We start from the raw sequence: 17727 nt of genomic DNA on the forward strand, positions 1-17727 counted from the left end.
TTTGCTGTAAGCAATTCAATTGCTACAAACCTACCATCTTGATCTGCTTCTATAACTTTCGCTATTAATTTTTTATTTACATAAATAACCACACCATTCTTTTTCTGCGAAGTCGAAGATATAAAATGTACTCCTAATTTTGAGTTTATCAAATATTTTTGATCTTGAGTAGTTATATGCGTTTCTTGTAAACATATTATATCATTATTAAATTGTTTCAAATATGTAAATATTTTCTTCCTTTTCTGTGCTGAATTCAACCCATTGACATTCCAAGATAGACACTTAAAGGTCATCGGCCTCTTTCTGGAGCGCGGAGCAATATCTTTGAAGTTCCTCCGAAAGCTTCGATCTCGCTCCTCCCATAGCGCCACTCTCTTGTACGGTACTCTTAACTGCCTTCTTGTCTTGTCTTTCCTGTTGTTGTTGTTGCTGTTGTTTAAATAGCTTAGATTGAGCTCTAGTTATACGTTGATCTTTCACTTCAGCCAACTGAATCAAATCCAAAATTGGAGAAGAATCCAGCAAGGGCTCACTCAAAAAACCTCCTTCTGCACCTTGCACTGTTTCTAATTCCTGCTTAGACTGTTCTTCCAATTGCCTCTCTTCACTCTCCTTAATCTCCAAAACTGTAGATGTACGTGGAGATGGAGTTCTTTCCTTAAGTATAGTACTATAAAAATGTTGTGCCTTCTCCACGGTATTCAACCGATATCCTTCTCCCTTGTATCTAAAAATTATCCCAGCTGGTGCATCCCACCGGAAGGGTATCTGTAAATTTTTCAATTCCTTAACAAGAAAACCAAATTCTTTTCTAGCTTTCAGCATTTTAGGAGGTAATTCTTTAAAAATTTCAAGTCGTGAACCCCCCACTTGTACAGAAGTATGAAAAGATTTTTGCAGGATATGATTTCTAATTTCTCTATCAGTGAAATATATCACCACATCTCTAGGCAGTTGTCTTTGTCTGGCCACCCAAGAGTTGACTCTGTAAATTTTATCTATTTTGTGAAATACCAAATCAGGACTAGCTTGTAAAATCTTAGCCAAGGCTTCAGAGCAAACTTGTCTCAAGTCCTGTCTCTCCTCCTCTCGAATTCCCCGAAGCCGTATAGCAAATTCCATCGCCCGGAATTGTATCATAACAATCTCATCTTCAATTCTCTGCATTTTATTGTCAACTTCATCAATTTTATAATCATTGTCTTTCATCTTGACATTAACTTCTGATTTAAATTCTTCAACTTTAAAATCAACTTTCCCAATAAATTCTACCAGGCCAGACGCCACTTCTGATATTTTTTTGGTCACCTTTTTTTGATTCTGATTCACCATGTCTTTAACTTCATTAATTTCCTGCATAAATTCCTGATGTGATTTTTGAAGTTTATCATCTATCTCCTGTTGGGATTTTTGAAATTTGTCATCCAAAGTTTTAGAAATAAATTCTTTTAAATCTCCCACATCAAATTCTTTTTTCTGAGTTTGTAACTGTTGAGCAGGGGGAGGTTGCTTTTCATGTTTGTGTGTGGGGGATCCCCCCCCTGACGCCTTCCCTTCCTGCTTCTTTGAAGCCATCCTGGCTCGTGATCTAGTTTTTCTGAAAAGGGAGGTTCCTTTTCCTTTCCCTCCTGCACAAAAACTTCTAAAAAAATCCCCCAGATTTAATCAAATAAAGACTGGAATAAAGCAAAGTCCAGTATTAAAAAGGGAGAAATTATTGTTTCTCTTTTAACAAGCAGGGCAACTTTGTAACAACTTGGAAACTTTGTAACAAAACAAGATAACTTCACCAATCCACATTCACTGGCTCGTTAACTCTGAGGCTAGGCGCCATATTTTTTTCTTTTCAAAGCACTTTCACTCACTCGCATTTCTCAAATTGAAAGTCAATAAAGTGCTGATACTTGCGTTTCCAAATTTCAGGATTCAGGTAGTTTCGCTGTTTATTAAAGCCGGTTCTTTCGCTTTAAGTTTCCTGCAGCCGGCTTGTTCTGCAAAAGCAGAATCGTCCCACGTCGCCCGGAGTTTCAGCAGGCTGGAAGGGAGCCACGCCTGTTCTCTCCCCAGAAACTTCCCTGGGGGGTCACAGGGGCTCAACCAGTGCCCTGCGATCTCTCTTCTTCAATCCTTTAGGATCTAGAAGTTTTCGAGCCGCTTCTTCGTTTCGAAGCGGCTCTACAGGCGGCGGGGCTGGCGGAGCTTCAAAGAGCGCCGCCGACGCCGAAGACAAGGAAACCGGAAGTCCCATCCTCTTAGTTTTTAATCAAATTTCGGTTTTAATTGGGTTGTTTTAAATTCGGGCCAATATTATTTAATTGTTTTTTTAAATGTTTTTGAATTTTATATGCTATGTTTTATCCTGGCTGCCCTGAGTCCCGCAGGAGAAGGGCAGTACAGAAATATAACAAAATAAATAAATAAATAAACTGAGCCAGGAGCTTCTTTTGTAGGAAGTAAACAAGGGAAAGCAATCCGTGGGGAGAACACAATGTGCCATCAGGCAACAAGAAAGCGCACCTCCCTTGGAGATCAGTGGAGTCTTCCAGCCAGTTCTTCCCCTTAGGGGTGCAGGATAACTCCCCAAAATTATATTTGTAACTGAGGGAAGCTTGAAGAGCAAAGTCTGTAATAAAAAATCATAAAAAAAAAGAAGAGCAAAGCCTGACCATACTTACTTTCACAAGATTAGCCAGGTACTGCATCATAAAAGTTGATAAAGGTCTTGTGTGTATGTGTAGCCTTAAATGAAGATTGCCAGCTTCATCCCATTAATAAAAGGAAATAAGGGACAAAAAAACCCACTTGTTTCCAAACACATCTATGCAAGAGATACTATTTTTCCATCTGCATTCTTGCACGGCCTAAATCTCACTAGAGGGCAGAATTCCTCTGAGCAGCTTTCCTAATTTCCAGGAGTTAAGATTCCACCACTGAATATTCCCAGGCAGCTTGGGCAAAATCTTTGGAGAGCGCTAGCTTGTAGAAAGCTGTTCTAGAGTCCTGGGCTTTAGCACTTGGCTCTCAATTCTTCTTCCAGGCCCAGAAAGGAGCAGGCCTGGAAACCACCCACTTGCCCATAGCTCTCAGCTGCTGACCTGCTTGACTGGGACTCCTACCTCTTCCCACATCAGAGTCACATGAAATACTCACTTAATGACCCACGTGGTCCTGGAGTTATAACAAGTGGAACTGCTGGAATTGCCCTCATTAAATGATGTGCTCACTTTTTATAAGCTCATTATGAAAATTCACAAAATGTGCACACAGTAATGAGAGTCCTTAGATTGCCTGTGTAACCTGTTTGTGATGAGAGCTGCACTGGATTGATTTCTTTACAGGGTACAATTCAAATTACTGGTCATCCCCTTTAAACCTATTTATTATAGCAATAACATATAGACACAGATACCACCACAGAATATTTTACAGCAGTCTCCCTTTAGTCAGCATATTTCCCCCAACAATCTGGGTCCTCATTTTACAGATCCCAGAAGGATCAACCTCAACCCCCGTCAGGATCAAATGACAGGCTGTGGGCAGAGTCAGCTGGCAATACTGCATTCTAAGCACTGTGTCAATAGGGCACCTGACATTATTCTCCCACCTTTATTATTTTTGCATCTACTTGTTCTATTGGTTGAGATGGGGGTAGGTAGGCATGCTCCTTCTCCATTCCTTTACATTTTGATGATAGGAGCTAGGAAGTCAGCCTTTTTTACTGCAGCTCCATCCTTATGGGAACACTCTTTCCCATAAAATTTGGCAGGCCTTTTTCCTCCTAAAGGTTTCCTCTGTCTAGTCATCTCCAATTCTAGGAGGCAGTGCTCAACTCTGTTGCTTAACTGAATTTTGTTGCTGGGCAGGTTTCTTTCGCCAGCCCACCATATTTACCATGTTTAAAAACAAAGACATGTTTGATTAAAAAGAATCAGCTGAGAAATTATAATTGTAAATTTCTCAGCTGAGCTTGCAATGAGAAATCAGAAATGATATTCAAGATATCTCTACATACATCTAATTACACCATGTGGAATATCTTCTGTATGATAAGAGAGGAATTTTGTCTGAAACACTGTTAGCAATCTAGGCATTAAAATGGTTTCTCCCCTATGTGTAACCTTACATGATTTATAAGGGTAGACATATTACTGAAATCTTTCCCACAATCCAGATATTCATTACGGTCTCGCTCCTGTGTGAGTCTTCTGGTGTATCACCAGCTGGGAATTCTGAATGAATTTTTTACCACACTCCAGACACTCATATGGTTTTTTTCTGGCGTGAATTCTCTGGTGTATCACCAGGTTGGAACTCTGAGTGAAACATTTCCCACAATCCGGGCACTCATATGGTTTGATGCCTGTATGAGTTCTCTGGTGTAACACCAGGTAAGAATTCCGACAGAAACTTTCCCCACAATCAGGACACTTATATGGTTTCTCTCCTGTATGAGTCTTCTGGTGTATCAGAAGGTTGGAATTCTGCTTGAAACTCTTTCCACAATCCAGACACTTATATGGTTTCTCTCATGTGAGTTCTTTGGTGTTCCACCAGGTGGGAATTTCGACTGAAATGTTTCCCACAGTCCAGACACTCATATGGTTTCTCTCCTGTGTGAGTGCTCTGGTGTAACACCAGATTGAAATTCTTACTGAAACTTTTCCCACAATCCGGACACTCATATGGCTTCTCTCCCGAGTGTGTCCTCTGGTGTATAACCAAGTCGTAATTCTGAATGAAACTTTTCCCACACTCCAAACACTCATATGGTTTTTCTCCTGTGTGAGTCCTAAGGTGTACCACCAGCTTAGAATTACAAAAGAAACCTTTCCCACAATCAGGACACTTATATGGTTTCTCTCCTGTGTGAGTTCTCTGGTGTTCCACAAGGTGGGAATTTCGACTGAAACTTTTCCCACAATCCAGGCACTCATACGGTTTCTCTCCTGTGTGAACCCTCTGGTGTATCATCAGGTTGGAATTCTGAGTGAAGCTTTTCCCACAATCCAGGCACTCGTACGGTTTCTCTCCTGTGTGAATCCTCTGGTGTATCACTAGGCTGGCATTCTGAGTGAAACTTTTCTCACAATCTGGACATTCATATGGTTTTTCTCCTGTGTGAGTCCTCTGGTGTTTCACCAGAGCGGAATTCCAATTGAAACTTTTCCCACACTCCAGACACTCATATGGTTTTTTTCCTGTGTGAGTTCTCTGGTGTACCACCAGCTTAGAATTCCAAAAGAAACCTTTCCCACAATCAGGACATTTATATGGTTTCTCTCCTATGTGAGTTCTCTGGTGTTCCATAAGGTGGGAATTTCGACTGAAACTTTTCCCACAATCCAGGCACTCATACGGTTTCTCTCCTGTGTGAATCCTCTGGTGTATCATCAGGTTGGAATTCTGAGTGAAGCTTTTCCCACAATCGTGACACTCATATGGTTTCTCCCCTGTGTGAGTCCTCTGGTGTATCACTAGGGTGGCATTCCGAGTGAAACTTTTCCCACAATAAAGACACTCATATGGTTTCTCTCCCATATGAGTCCTCTGGTGTCTCAACAGCTTGGAATTCTGAATGAATTTTTTCCCACACTCCAGACACTCATATGGTTTCACTCCTGTGTGAGTTCTCTGGTGTATCACTAGTTTGGAAGTCTGACTAAAACTTTTTGCACAATGTGGACACTCATACAATCTCTCTCCCATGCGTGTCCTCTGATGCTTCATCAGATCAGACGTCAAATATAAGTCCTACAATAAGGACACTCATATGGTTTCTCTTCAGCTTGAATCCTCTGGTGTATCACTAGGTGGGAATTCACAGTGAAACTTAATCAGGACATTCAAAGGGTTTCACTCCAATGTGAGTTTTCTTGTGTCTCACCAGAGTGGGGTGGCATCCTAAAGCTTTTGCCACATTGGGATCACTGGTAGGCCTACTCCCGGTGTGAGTATTTCCATGTGGGAGCTGTTCTGAGTAAAACTTTTGCCCCTCTATGAGCATTTGTATGGATTTTCATTGGTGTGGACCCTCTCTTGCATAATTAGCTGTGATCTACAATCTGTTGTTTTTTTGACAATAGGCCCACTCTGTGTTTTTCTAACACTGATATTTTTGCATAACTGAGGAGGCCAAAAATATTTCTGAGCTCTTACCTGCAGGTACTTTGAAAGCCCTTACAAAGGCTTTCATTAATGCCATTCCATTTCGGCTATCCAAGGGAAGTTTTCCTTCCCACAGGCTTCGTTATTTCCACTTTTTCTGAATTTGGAAATTATCCCCTTTGACTTTTCATGTAATCTTTCCTTGGGTTCCACATACTCTATTGTTTCCAGCTCAAAACTTTATTCTTGTTATTTTTTCCCTTGTTTCTCATCTTCTGAGGAAAGAGAAGAGTTTTTATACTTTCTGGAGGAAGTGGAAAAGATTTTGGTTGATTTTTTGTTTTTGTTTTAACGCTGCTTCTCATTCTCTGTTATTTACAGTCCTCTTCTTAGAATCTTCTTTATCTGTAAGATCCATATGAATGAGTTAGTATCATTATTGTTAAAAAGAAATGGCTGCAGAAACATGAGGAAACACCAAAAAAAAAAAGCCCCACATATATTACAATGGAAAAGTATCAAAATGGTACTTTAACCTGTAATAATTATGATTCATTTGGCACATTAAAAAATCTAAGTTTAAAACTCCACTCAATCCTTTTCTTTTTGCACTGTGTAAATCATATTAGCATTGAAAATTGTTATAAAATATTCCTGTTTATTGTTTATTTCAGTCTGCAAAATGTCCCAGAAGGGTATTCGCTCAAATTCTTTGATCTCATTTTAGAAAGATGGCACACTAACGGATGAAATGATGCCCAAATCCCATGCAAGATTTAAAACATCTGTTTTGCCCATGAAACTCCACATTTGACAGGTCAATAAAACGGGTCAATAAAATCAGAAGGAATTAAGAGTTATGTGGAGACTGAGGGAGATGTAAGGTTAAGGAATATGAAACAAATCAATATAAAGATTTTTTTTAAATTCCCCAAATCTCCCATTGGTAAAATCACAGGCAGCAGTTTTAAGTAGTGCAGCCCCAGAGGAATAAAATTTGGGGAGCGAAGGAATATGCAGCAGCAGCAGCAGCAGCAGCCGCCATGCTTCAGCCTCTTTTCTTTCTCTGCTTCATACTCCGTGGAGCAAAGCAAAAGGCCCGAATTGCTCCCGGCTTCTCCTCCGACCTTCCCTCCACTCACCTCCCAGGATCCGCTTCCACCCTCCAAGCCGCATAAGAGGTTGCACCGACGCCATTATGCTCCCGTGGTAAGCCGGAAGAGGAAGTCCTTCTGCCCTTCGCCTCCTCTCCTCCACGTCTTCTCTAGCAATGCATTACTCTATCGTTCCAACCCGTTCAATCTCAGCCTCTGCCCCTTCCCTAGAATAGCTCGGCCGCCGCTGTACTGTATTCGCTGCTTTCTACGCTCCAGTGTCGCTTATTTGTGGAGCGCCATCTAGTGACATAAGATCGAAAATCACGCTCGCCCTTTCATTGAATTTTGCTTTCTTCTGTGTCATCAAGCCCTATTCGACTTCCACCGAGCTCGGCGGTAGTTTTTGTCCATGGCCATCTATCCCACGCTTTTTCTTTCAGGTCTCCCAAGAGGGCAGTCATGGCCCCTGGAGCTGAGCTGCAAGCATCGTTTGGAAGAAGCAGGAACTAAACCAAAGAAAAGCACCCTTGGGGGAATGATGTGCAAATAGGAAATGAGAGACTGGCCTAAACAATTGCCAGCTTCATCCCATTAATAGAAGAATGAAATACAGGACAAAACCTTGAAGTGCCCGTCCACGTTGCTTCCAAACCTATCTAGACAGGAGATATTATTTTTCCATCTGCATTCTTGCGGGGCCTAAATCTCACTAGAGGGCAGAATTCCTCTGAGCAGCCTTCCCAATTTCCAGAGGAGTTAAGATTCCTGCCCTGAATATTCCCAGTCAGCTTGGGTAAAACATTTGGAGGGCGCTAGTTTATTGAAAGCTGATCTAAAGAGTTCTACGTAGTTGGCTTAGCTCACCCTCAAAACCTCTCTACATTCCAAAATGTTACGATGGAATCACCAGCAGGCCAGAGGCTCCAAGAGATCTAGCCTCACTCCTAGGTAGGATCTTGAAGCTAAGATTCCCCACAAGCTAGCTTTGTTCCTGTAGGAGGAACTTTTAAGCCTGCTAAATGCCATGTGCTTAGCACAGAAATCTCCATTAGGTGAAAGGTTAAAATTAGGTCATTAGGTCGACTGGACTTTCTAACCGCTGCACCCCGCCGCAGGGAGGCGGGACCGACCAGGTGGTTCCGCCCCAGGCGCCTGATGGACCCTAATAGGTTCCAGATGGAGCTTGGGCCATTTCCTGAGACTCTGGCTCATGACTCGGCTGAAGACCTGGTGGCCGCCTGGGATAGTGCGGCTGCCGGGGCCTTGGACCGTGTCGTGCCTTTGCGTCCTCTGACCCGGCACCAAACTCACCTAGCTCCTTGGTTCTCCGAGGAGCTCAGGGAGATGAAGCGCCGGAAAAGAGTAGTTGGAGGACCAGCCGCTCCGAATCCGACCGAACACTGGTGAGGTCTCATATTAAGACCTACCTAGTGGCGATAAAAGCGGCGAAATCTAGCTATTTTGCCGCTCTTATCGCGTCATCAGATAATCGCCTGGCCGCCCTGTTTAGGGTGACCCGCTCCCTCCTCCACCTGGAAGCGCGGGATGACCCCTTGCAGAGCCGAGCTGAGGACTTTGTGCAGTATCTGTATGACAAAATCGCTCAGATTCGGGAAGGGCTGGCCTCTGACTGGGTATGTCCGGACAGGATGACTGAGGCAGGTCTTGAGAGTGTTATCTGGGGGGAGTTCGATCCTGTGGCTCCCGAGGACATGGACAGGGTCCTGGGACGTCTGAACGCGACCACATGTTTATTGGACCCGTGTCCCTCCTGGTTGGTACTGGCCTTCCGGGAGGTGACACGAGGCTGGCTCCAGAAGATTGTTAACGCTTCTTTGAGTGAGGGGGTCCTGCCGGCCGCTTTGAAAGAAGCGGTTGTGAGGCCCCTCCTCAAGAAGCCCTCTCTGGATCCGGCTGTTTTGGCTAACTATCGTCCAGTCTCCAACCTTCGCTTTGTTGCGAAGGTTGTTGAGAGTGTGGTAGCGCAACAGCTTCCCCGGTACCTGGATGAAGCTGTCTATCTAGACTCGCTCCAGTCCGGCTTCCGGCCTGGGCACAGCACGGAAACAGCATTGGTCGCGTTGGTGGATGATCTCTGGAGGGCTCAGGATAGGGGTTGCTCCTCTATCCTGGTCCTGTTAGACCTCTCAGCGGTTTTTGATACCATCGACCATGGTATCATGTTGCACCGGTTGGCGGGGTTGGGGGTGGGGGGCACTGTTCTGCGGTGGTTCTCCTCCTACCTCTCTGACCGGTCGCAATCTGTGTTGACGGGGGCAGCGGTCGACCCCGAGGCACCTTGCTTGTGGGGTGCCACAAGGGTCGGTCCTCTCGCTCCTTCTGTTCAACATTTATGTAAAGCCGCTGGGTGAGATCATCCGTGGCTTCGGGGTGGAGTTCCATCAGTACGCTGATGACACCCAGCTGTACATCACCCCAGGCCACCCCAACGATGCCCTTGAAGTGATGTCCCAGTGCCTGGAGGCCGTGAGGGCCTGGATGGGGAGAAACAGGCTCCGACTCAACCCCTCCAAGACCGAGTGGCTGTGGCTTCCGGCGTCCCGATATAGCCAGCTGACGCCATCGCTGGCTATTGGGGGCGAATCACTCGCCCCCATGGAGAGGGCTCGTAACTTGGGCGTCCTCCTGGACGCACGGCTGTCTTTAGAAGATCATTTGACGGCCGTGGCCAGGGGGGCTTTTTATCAGGTTCGCCTGATCCGCCAGTTGCGCCCCTTTCTAGATCGGGACTCCCTACGCACAGTCACTCAGGCACTCATCACTTCCCGCCTGGACTACTGCAACGCTCTCTACATGGGGCTCCCCCTGGGGTGCACCCGGAGGCTCCAGCTGGTCCAGAACGCGGCCGCGCAGGGGATTATGGGGGCGACGAGGCGCTCCCATGTGACACCTCTCCTGCGCGAGCTGCAGTGGCTCCCGGTGGTCTTCCGGGTGCACTTCAAGGTGTTGGTGACCACCTTTAAAGCGCTCCATGGCTTAGGGCCGGGGTACCTACAAGACCGCCTTCTGCCAACAATAGCCTCCCACCGGCCAGTACGCTCGCACAGAGTGGGCCTCCTCAGGGTGCCGTCCGCCAGACAATGTCGGCTGGCGTCCCCCAGGGGGAGAACCTTCTCTGTGGCGGTGCCCACCCTCTGGAACAACCTCCCCCCAGAGATACATACAATAACAGACCTCCGGATTTTTCGTCGGGCCCTGAAAACCTATTTATTTCAACTAGCTGAGCTGGCTTGAGTTAAATTTTAAATTGATTTTAAATTGGGTTGTTTTAATTTACGGCCAAAATATTTAATTATTTTAAACTGTTTTTAAATTTTGTATGTCCTGTTTTTTACTTTGGCTGTTCACCGCCCTGAGTCCTAATTGGAGAAGGGCGGTATAGAAATTGAAACAAATAAATAAATAAATAATAAAGTGAGTGAGACACATATAGGTAGCCCTCGGCTTTACAACCACAACTGAGCCCAAAATTTCTGCTGTTAAGTGAGACATTTATTAAATGAGATATTTATTAAATGACTTTTGCTCCATTTTACCACCTTTCTGGCCAGAGTTGTTAAGCCAATCACTGCTGGTGTTAAGTTAGTCATGCAGGGGAATCTGGGTTCCCCGTTGACTTGTCAGAAGGTTGCAAAAGGAGATCCCATGACTTCAGAACACTGCAACCATCATAAATATGAGGTAATTGCCAACAGTCTAAATTTTGATCATATGATCATGGGGATGCTGCAATGGTCGCGTGAAAAATGGTCATAAATCACTTTTTTCAGTGCCGTTGAAAACAATAAATTGTTGCAAATCAAGGATTACCAGTACATACCAGGGCCTGGAGAAAGGGAGCTCGGAAAGAAGCTAACTATATTTGATAAACAAAACTAATACAGTTTTCAAAGAAATCCTTGAAAGCGTTGTGAAAAGGATAGTAGTATGCATGTGCAGAGGGATGTGGTGGCTCAGTGGCTAAGACACTGAGCTTGTCGATCAAAAGGTCAGCAGTTTAGCAGTTTGAATCCTTCCTTCCTTCTTTCTATCAAGTAATTGTTATACACATTCCTGTTTGAGAACTGTATCTCCTCAGCTGACCAGAAGAAAACCTTCTTAAAAATGGATTCTGGCCTGAAATCCATTCCTCAGAGAAATCCAGAGAGATGAGACAGACAGACAGACAAAGGGGGGGGGGGAGAGAAACAGAGATGAGAGAGAGACAGAGAGGGGGGGAGAGAGAGATGAGAGATCCCCGTGTTTTGTTTTCTGTGGGAAACAGGTCCAAATGGCTCTTTGAGTGTTTAAGGTTGCAGAAACAGGCGGTCAAACTAACTGCCTGAAGGATCCCATCCCGTCACTGGGAGTCCAGGCGCTTCAGTGAGCGGCACACTGGATTCGTATTAGTGGTCCACGGGATTTAAAATTATGAATTTAGTGGTTCCTGAGGTCCGAAAGGTTGGTGACCCCTGGCCTACACCACTCAGGAACTTCAACTATTCCAAAATACAGCAACACACAGAGTAATGGGGGGGCCCTAGGTTGCCCATGTAACGTTTTTTATTGTGCAAGCTACACTGGATTCAGTTTTTTCCAGGGACAATTCAAAATGCTGCTCATCACCTTTAAAACTGTCTTGCCCGCTCACTCACTTATCTATCTACTACCTACCTACCTTACTTTTCCATCTGACTGTCCTAACATGTCAGATATGATAGGCGTACTCCTAGTCCCTTTCTTTAAATATTGTCATTTGATGGGAGCTCGGAAGTCTGCCTTTCCCATTGCAGCCCTTCCCTATAAACCCTCTTCTCCCTGACATTGGGCAGGCCTTTCGTGTTCTGTAAAAACGTCATCAAAACCTAACTCCCACCCACCCACCCACCAAGCACTGGGATAAGAAGAGGCGACTGCACATCAGAAGCTGGATTTGGCACTGGGTTTTTGTTTTTATGCGTATGATTTTATGCGTATGGTTTTTGTCTTAATTTTTGACAGGGAGCTGGCCAAAGTTTTCTTAACACAGATGGCTATGTAAATGTTTTAAATAAATCAAAGGCAACAGAGAGGAATCAAAAGCTGGTCCTGTTAAACTGTCCATCTGCAAGTTGCTTGAGGCACAATGCATTTCTTTATCAAATGAATATGCCACTCGTCCCACAGCTAACTCCCCCAATGTAACTCCTTGGCAGCAAACATAGCTCCTCTGTCCACCTCCTATGATTCCGTTATTTTCTGTTAGCTGGGGATTTATGGAGCTTGAAATTTTGTGGTCACTCAGGTTGAAGGCGGCTGAAACTTTGCAGTTCAATGATCATTTCTGATCACAAAGCAAAAAACACCCATAAAGCCATTTTTGCAGCAATTGCACAATTTCTGTTAAATATCTTGTTATTTAAACTTAGTAGCTGGAACAGTGGGGTTATACAATGAGCCAGAACACACAATTATAATTGATTGGTTAGAGTGCTGGCTTCTGTTTGAGGCAATCTGTGCTGTGATTGGTTGCTGTGGGTATGAAGGAACTTCCCTTCCCCCCCTTTTTTTTCTTCTGTGTGCTCTGTGATTTAACTCATGATGTTCCTGTTTGCCTGAGTCTCTTGTTTGCTGTAAATTAAATGTAAAATATATTTATTTACATAAAATTACAAGTCTGTGTGTCTATGACGTCATTTGGACACCGGCTGCGTGGTTCCCTGACATTCTATAAATCCTCATATAGCCAGATATATGCATTAACTTATATGCAAAATATTTTTTTTCAATTATTTCTCTCTTCCATCATGTCTAATACATGACAACTAAAAAGCATCAAGTAAGACATTAACTAATTTCTCAGAAACATTTCAAAATGGAGATTAAAAATGACATTTAGTTCTTCTCTACACCCATCACTTTCTGCACCAAATGGATTTTCTTATGTGCAACAAGGGAAGAATTTTGTGAGAAGCATCGCTCACATTCTGGACATTTGAATGGTTTCTCCCCTGTATGTAAACCTACATGATTTATAAGGCTAGACCTAGTACTGAATCCTTTTCCACAATCTGGACATTCATACGGTTTCTCCCCTGTGTGAATCCTCTGATGAATCAGCAAGTCACACTTCCAACTAAAACTTTTCCCACAGTCTGGACACTCATAAGGTTTTTCTCCTGTGTGCAACTTCATGTGGCTGGTCAGATTTGATCTAGTATTAAAGCTTTTCCCACACTCTGGACAATCATATGGTTTCTCTCCAGTGTGAGTCCTCTGATGTATCATCAGATTGGAATTCCGACTCAAACTTTTCCCACAATCTGGACACTCATACTGTATGCCGCCCGTGTGAGTCCTTCTCCGGTGTATAATCAAGTTGGAATTCCGACTGAAACTTTTCTCACAATCTGGACATTCATACGGTTTCTCTCCTGTGTGTATCCTCTGGTGTATCACCAGGTAAGAATTCTGACTGAAACTTTTCTCACAATACAGACACTCATATGGTTTCTCTCCTGTGTGAGTCCTCTGGTGTATCACCAAGTCAGAATTTCGAGTAAAATTTTTCCCACAATCTGGACATTCATACGGTTTCTCCCCCGTGTGAATCCTCTGGTGTATCACCAGGTCAGTATTCCGACTGAAACTTTTTCCACACTCCAGACACTCATATGGTTTCTCTCCTGTGTGAGTCCTCTGGTGTATCACTAGGTGGGAATGCTGACTAAAGCTTTTCCCACAATCTGGACACTTATATGGTTTCTCTCCAGTGTGAGTCCTCTGGTGTGTTACTAGGTCAGAATTTCGAATGAATTTTTTCCCACAATGTGAACACACATATAATTTCTCTCCTGTATGAGTCTTCTGGTGTATCACCAGGTCAGAAGTTCGAATAAAACTTTTCCCACAATCTTGACACACATATGGTTTCTCTCCTGTGTGAGTCCTCTGGTGTATCACCAGGTTGGAATTTTGACGGAAACTTTTCCCACAATCCTGACACACATATGGTTTCTCCCCAGTGTGAGTCCTCTGGTGTATCACCAGGTTGGAATTCTGACTGAAACTTTTCCCGCACTCTGGACACTCAAATGGTTTCTCTCCGGTGTGTGTCCTCTTGTGTATCACCAGGGTGGCATGCTTACTAAACTTTTTGTCACACTGTGGGCACTGGTAGGGCTTTTCTCCAGTATGGGTTCTCTTATGCTCAAGAAGTTGGGACCTGTAGGGAAAGGCTTTGCTACATTCAGAGCATTTGTATGGTTTTTCACCAGTGTGGGTCCTCTGATGCATAATCAGCTCCGATTTGCAATCGGCGCTTTTCCCACAATATGCACATCTGTGGAGGTTTTCCACCTCTGATATGCCTGGGTTCTTGAGGAGGTAAAAAATATTTGTGATCCCTTCTTGGATGGTACTTTGATTTAAGCTGTTTTCTTCCTCATAGGGTGGGGCCTGCATTACTGTCTGAAATGACTGATTCCACCCCACAGACTTCTAGATATTTTCCCTTTTTTTGTGGATTTGAAAATGTTCCCCCTTTACCTTTTCATTTAATGTTTCCTTGAGTTCCACATAAAATATTTTTTTTCCAGCTCAAAACTCTTTTCCTATTTTTTTCCTCACTTGTTGCTCACTTGCTGGGGAAGAAGAAGTTTTGTGGCTTTCTGCAGGAAAGGATTTGCTTTCCTTCTGAGTACTGCTTCTCATTCTCTGCTGCCTAGAAGGCTCTTCTTGGCATTCTCTTTGTCTATAAGATTGACATAAAAGGGTTATTTTAATTACTATTTATAAAATGGTTGCACAAGATGTGGAAACAAGAAAAAATACATATATTACAATGAAAAAACAAACATGCCAAAATTAGAGTAACACATTAACTGCTAACATTCATCATGACACATAGTAAGATCCAAGTTCAAATATTCTCACAATTGTGAAATTTTCTTGGTGACTCGGGTGAATTTCAAAATGTTAGCATTTCAAATTGTTATCATCATATATACCGGGAAATACTGAGAATGGATTATACAGAGAAACATATATGCTCAAAGAAATACAGAAATGCGCCCCTATGCATGTATGTACGTACGCATGTAGAAAATATGTGCGTATTTTCTGTCTGCAAAAAGTTTCAGAAATAGTACAAAGAATATGTGGGCATTAACAAAGGAAATGGTGCCCAAGGCAAGATTTAAAGCAACGGTTTTAGGCTCTGGGGGAGCAGTGGTTAGAATGAAGTATTAAAGGCTATCACTGCTCAGTGCCAGGAATTATTTGACTAGCTCAGCCTTCTGTAGAGACATAATAATAGTAGTCTCAGTAGAATTGGTTTGACTTGCTGTTTTGCTTCTGTAAAAATTGCTTTGCTAAGAATCGGAATTGCCAGTGATCTAACTTGTTTTTTTGTACATCTCGGTGCATGGAACGGAACATGTCATAGTTTGGCAGGATTAAAAAGGGCCTGGTGGCTCAGCAGACTAAAAGCATTGTGATTAACACCAGCTGTCTGCAATTTCTGTAAATTCGAATCTCACCAGGCTCAAGGTTGACTCAGCCTTCCATCCTTTCTAAGGTAGGTAAAATGAGGACCCAGTTTGTGGGGGCAATAGACTTTGTATAAATATACAAAAGTATGAAGGCTATTGCGTAATGCATTGTAAGCCACTCTGAGTCTTCAGAGAAGGGCGGCATATAAATCAAATTAAAAAAAAAATTACACCAGGCAAATACCTCTGTTGCTAAGCACCCAACCCTTCTGTTGCTAAGACTCAGCTCCCCCTGTTCCATGCTGCACAGCCAATGCAGGGCTACAAGGAAAGCATGGGCCAGAGGGGCCAGAATTGGGTACTAACCTTATTCCTTTGAAGGTATAAAACGTGCCATACCTTTCCCAAGGTGTGGCTATTCCTCACATGCATTATATCTGTATGTTCTGGATATAACTTCATCCAGTATTTTGTTTTTGGCCCTTATTAAAATCTGCTTCTTTTTTGCAAGCCTTGTCTTGAGTCTCTCTCTCTTTGGCATTCTGGTGACTCAAGTACATTTTGGGACCTTACACTTCCATTCATTCAAGGTCAGTAAAATGAGGACTTAGATTGTTGGGGGCCATAGGCTGACTCTGTAAACCGCTTAGAGAGGGCTGTAAAAGCACTGTGAAGCGGTATGTAAGTCTAATATGCCAATCAAAACTCAAATCATCCAACCAAAAGTATCTATAAAAAGATTAAATCGTAGCCACTGGACCAAAGATGCTTCATCTGAGATGTTTGGCTTCCCATCCAGGAAATAAAATCATCATCACTCAAAATAAAAGAGCTTAAGTTAGGCAGAGACTCAAAGAGTCGTTGGAATCTACCAACTGCAGGGCTCTCTCTCCAAAATGTATTGCAATAAGTTTACCTACTGCTGGATAAAACGAGCCCGACTTGCTCCCGGCTTCTCCTCCGACTCACCTTCCAGGAGCCGCTTCGCCACTTCAAGCAGGTGGGAAAACAGGACAGCCCCAGGTAGGAAGCTTCCCTGTGCTTCTCTCCTCCTAATTCCCTCTAGCAATCCACGACTCTGTGGTCTCAATTCCTTTCAGTTCGGCTGCAGGCGCTTGCTACTGTATTTGCGACTCTCCAGGCGTGCTTTGCTGCCTAATCATAGAGCGCCATCTAGCGACCCATGGCCAGATCATCCTATCTCTAGCTGCATAAGATTAGCCGGGTGCTGGCTGGGTCCTAAAAAGTTCACGAAGTTCTTGTTTTTTAAATGATTGACAGCCTGCCATCTTCATCTTATTCCTAGAATACTGCGGGACAAAACCTGGTATTGTCGACCCACGTTGTTTCCAACTTCCTCTAGATAGGAGATACTATCATTGGAATTCCTTGTACCAATAATTATTGGTACTATTGGGGAGTGCAGCCTTCCCAATTTCCACATTACTTTCAGCCCTGAGAATTCCTAGGCTGCTTGGGCAAAACACTCGGGGACCATTAATTGGCAGATTGGAAGCTGATCTAAAGATTCCAGTACTTTGGCAGGGTTTGGCTGTCACTGGAGATCAAAAACTCTCTACATCCTAACATTTTTATTACTGATTTACTTCAGAGACAGTTGTGGCTGTTCCTGGATCTGCAGGCCCTGGTTACGGTCAATCATGCCCTAGTTACCTGCATACAGGTAGTCCTGGATTTACAACCACAATTGAGCCCAAAATATATGTTGCTAAGTGAGAAATTTGTGTTAGATGAGTTTTGCCCCATTTTACGACTTTTCTTGCCATATTTGTTAAGCGAATCACTGCAGTTGATAAGTTAGTAACACGGTTGCTACGTGAATCTGTCGTCCCCATTGACTTTGCTTGTCAGAAGATCACAAAAGATGATCGTATGACCCTGGGACACTGCAACCGTCATAAACACGAACCAGTGGTCAAGCATCCAAATGTAAATCACATGACCATCAGCATGGTGATACCGTCATAAATGTGAAAAATGATCATAAGCCACTTTTTTCAGTGCTGTTCTAACTTCAAATGGCCACTAAA

The 17727-nt window shown here is 43.5% G+C and overlaps 1 pseudogene; it reads right to left on the minus strand.

Annotated features, from left to right (window-relative positions):
* Positions 1 to 3366: 3366 nt before the first annotated feature.
* LOC139312026 (zinc finger protein 850-like) lies at positions 3367 to 16641 on the minus strand (annotated as a pseudogene).
* Between the last annotated feature and the right edge of the window lie 1086 nt (positions 16642 to 17727).

The sequence above is a fragment of the Pituophis catenifer genome, unplaced genomic scaffold (assembly GCF_029215685.1).
Source record: "Pituophis catenifer annectens isolate HBS135680 unplaced genomic scaffold, rPitCat1.0.hap2 SCAF_2, whole genome shotgun sequence".
NCBI classification, from domain to species: Eukaryota; Metazoa; Chordata; class Lepidosauria; order Squamata; family Colubridae; genus Pituophis; species Pituophis catenifer.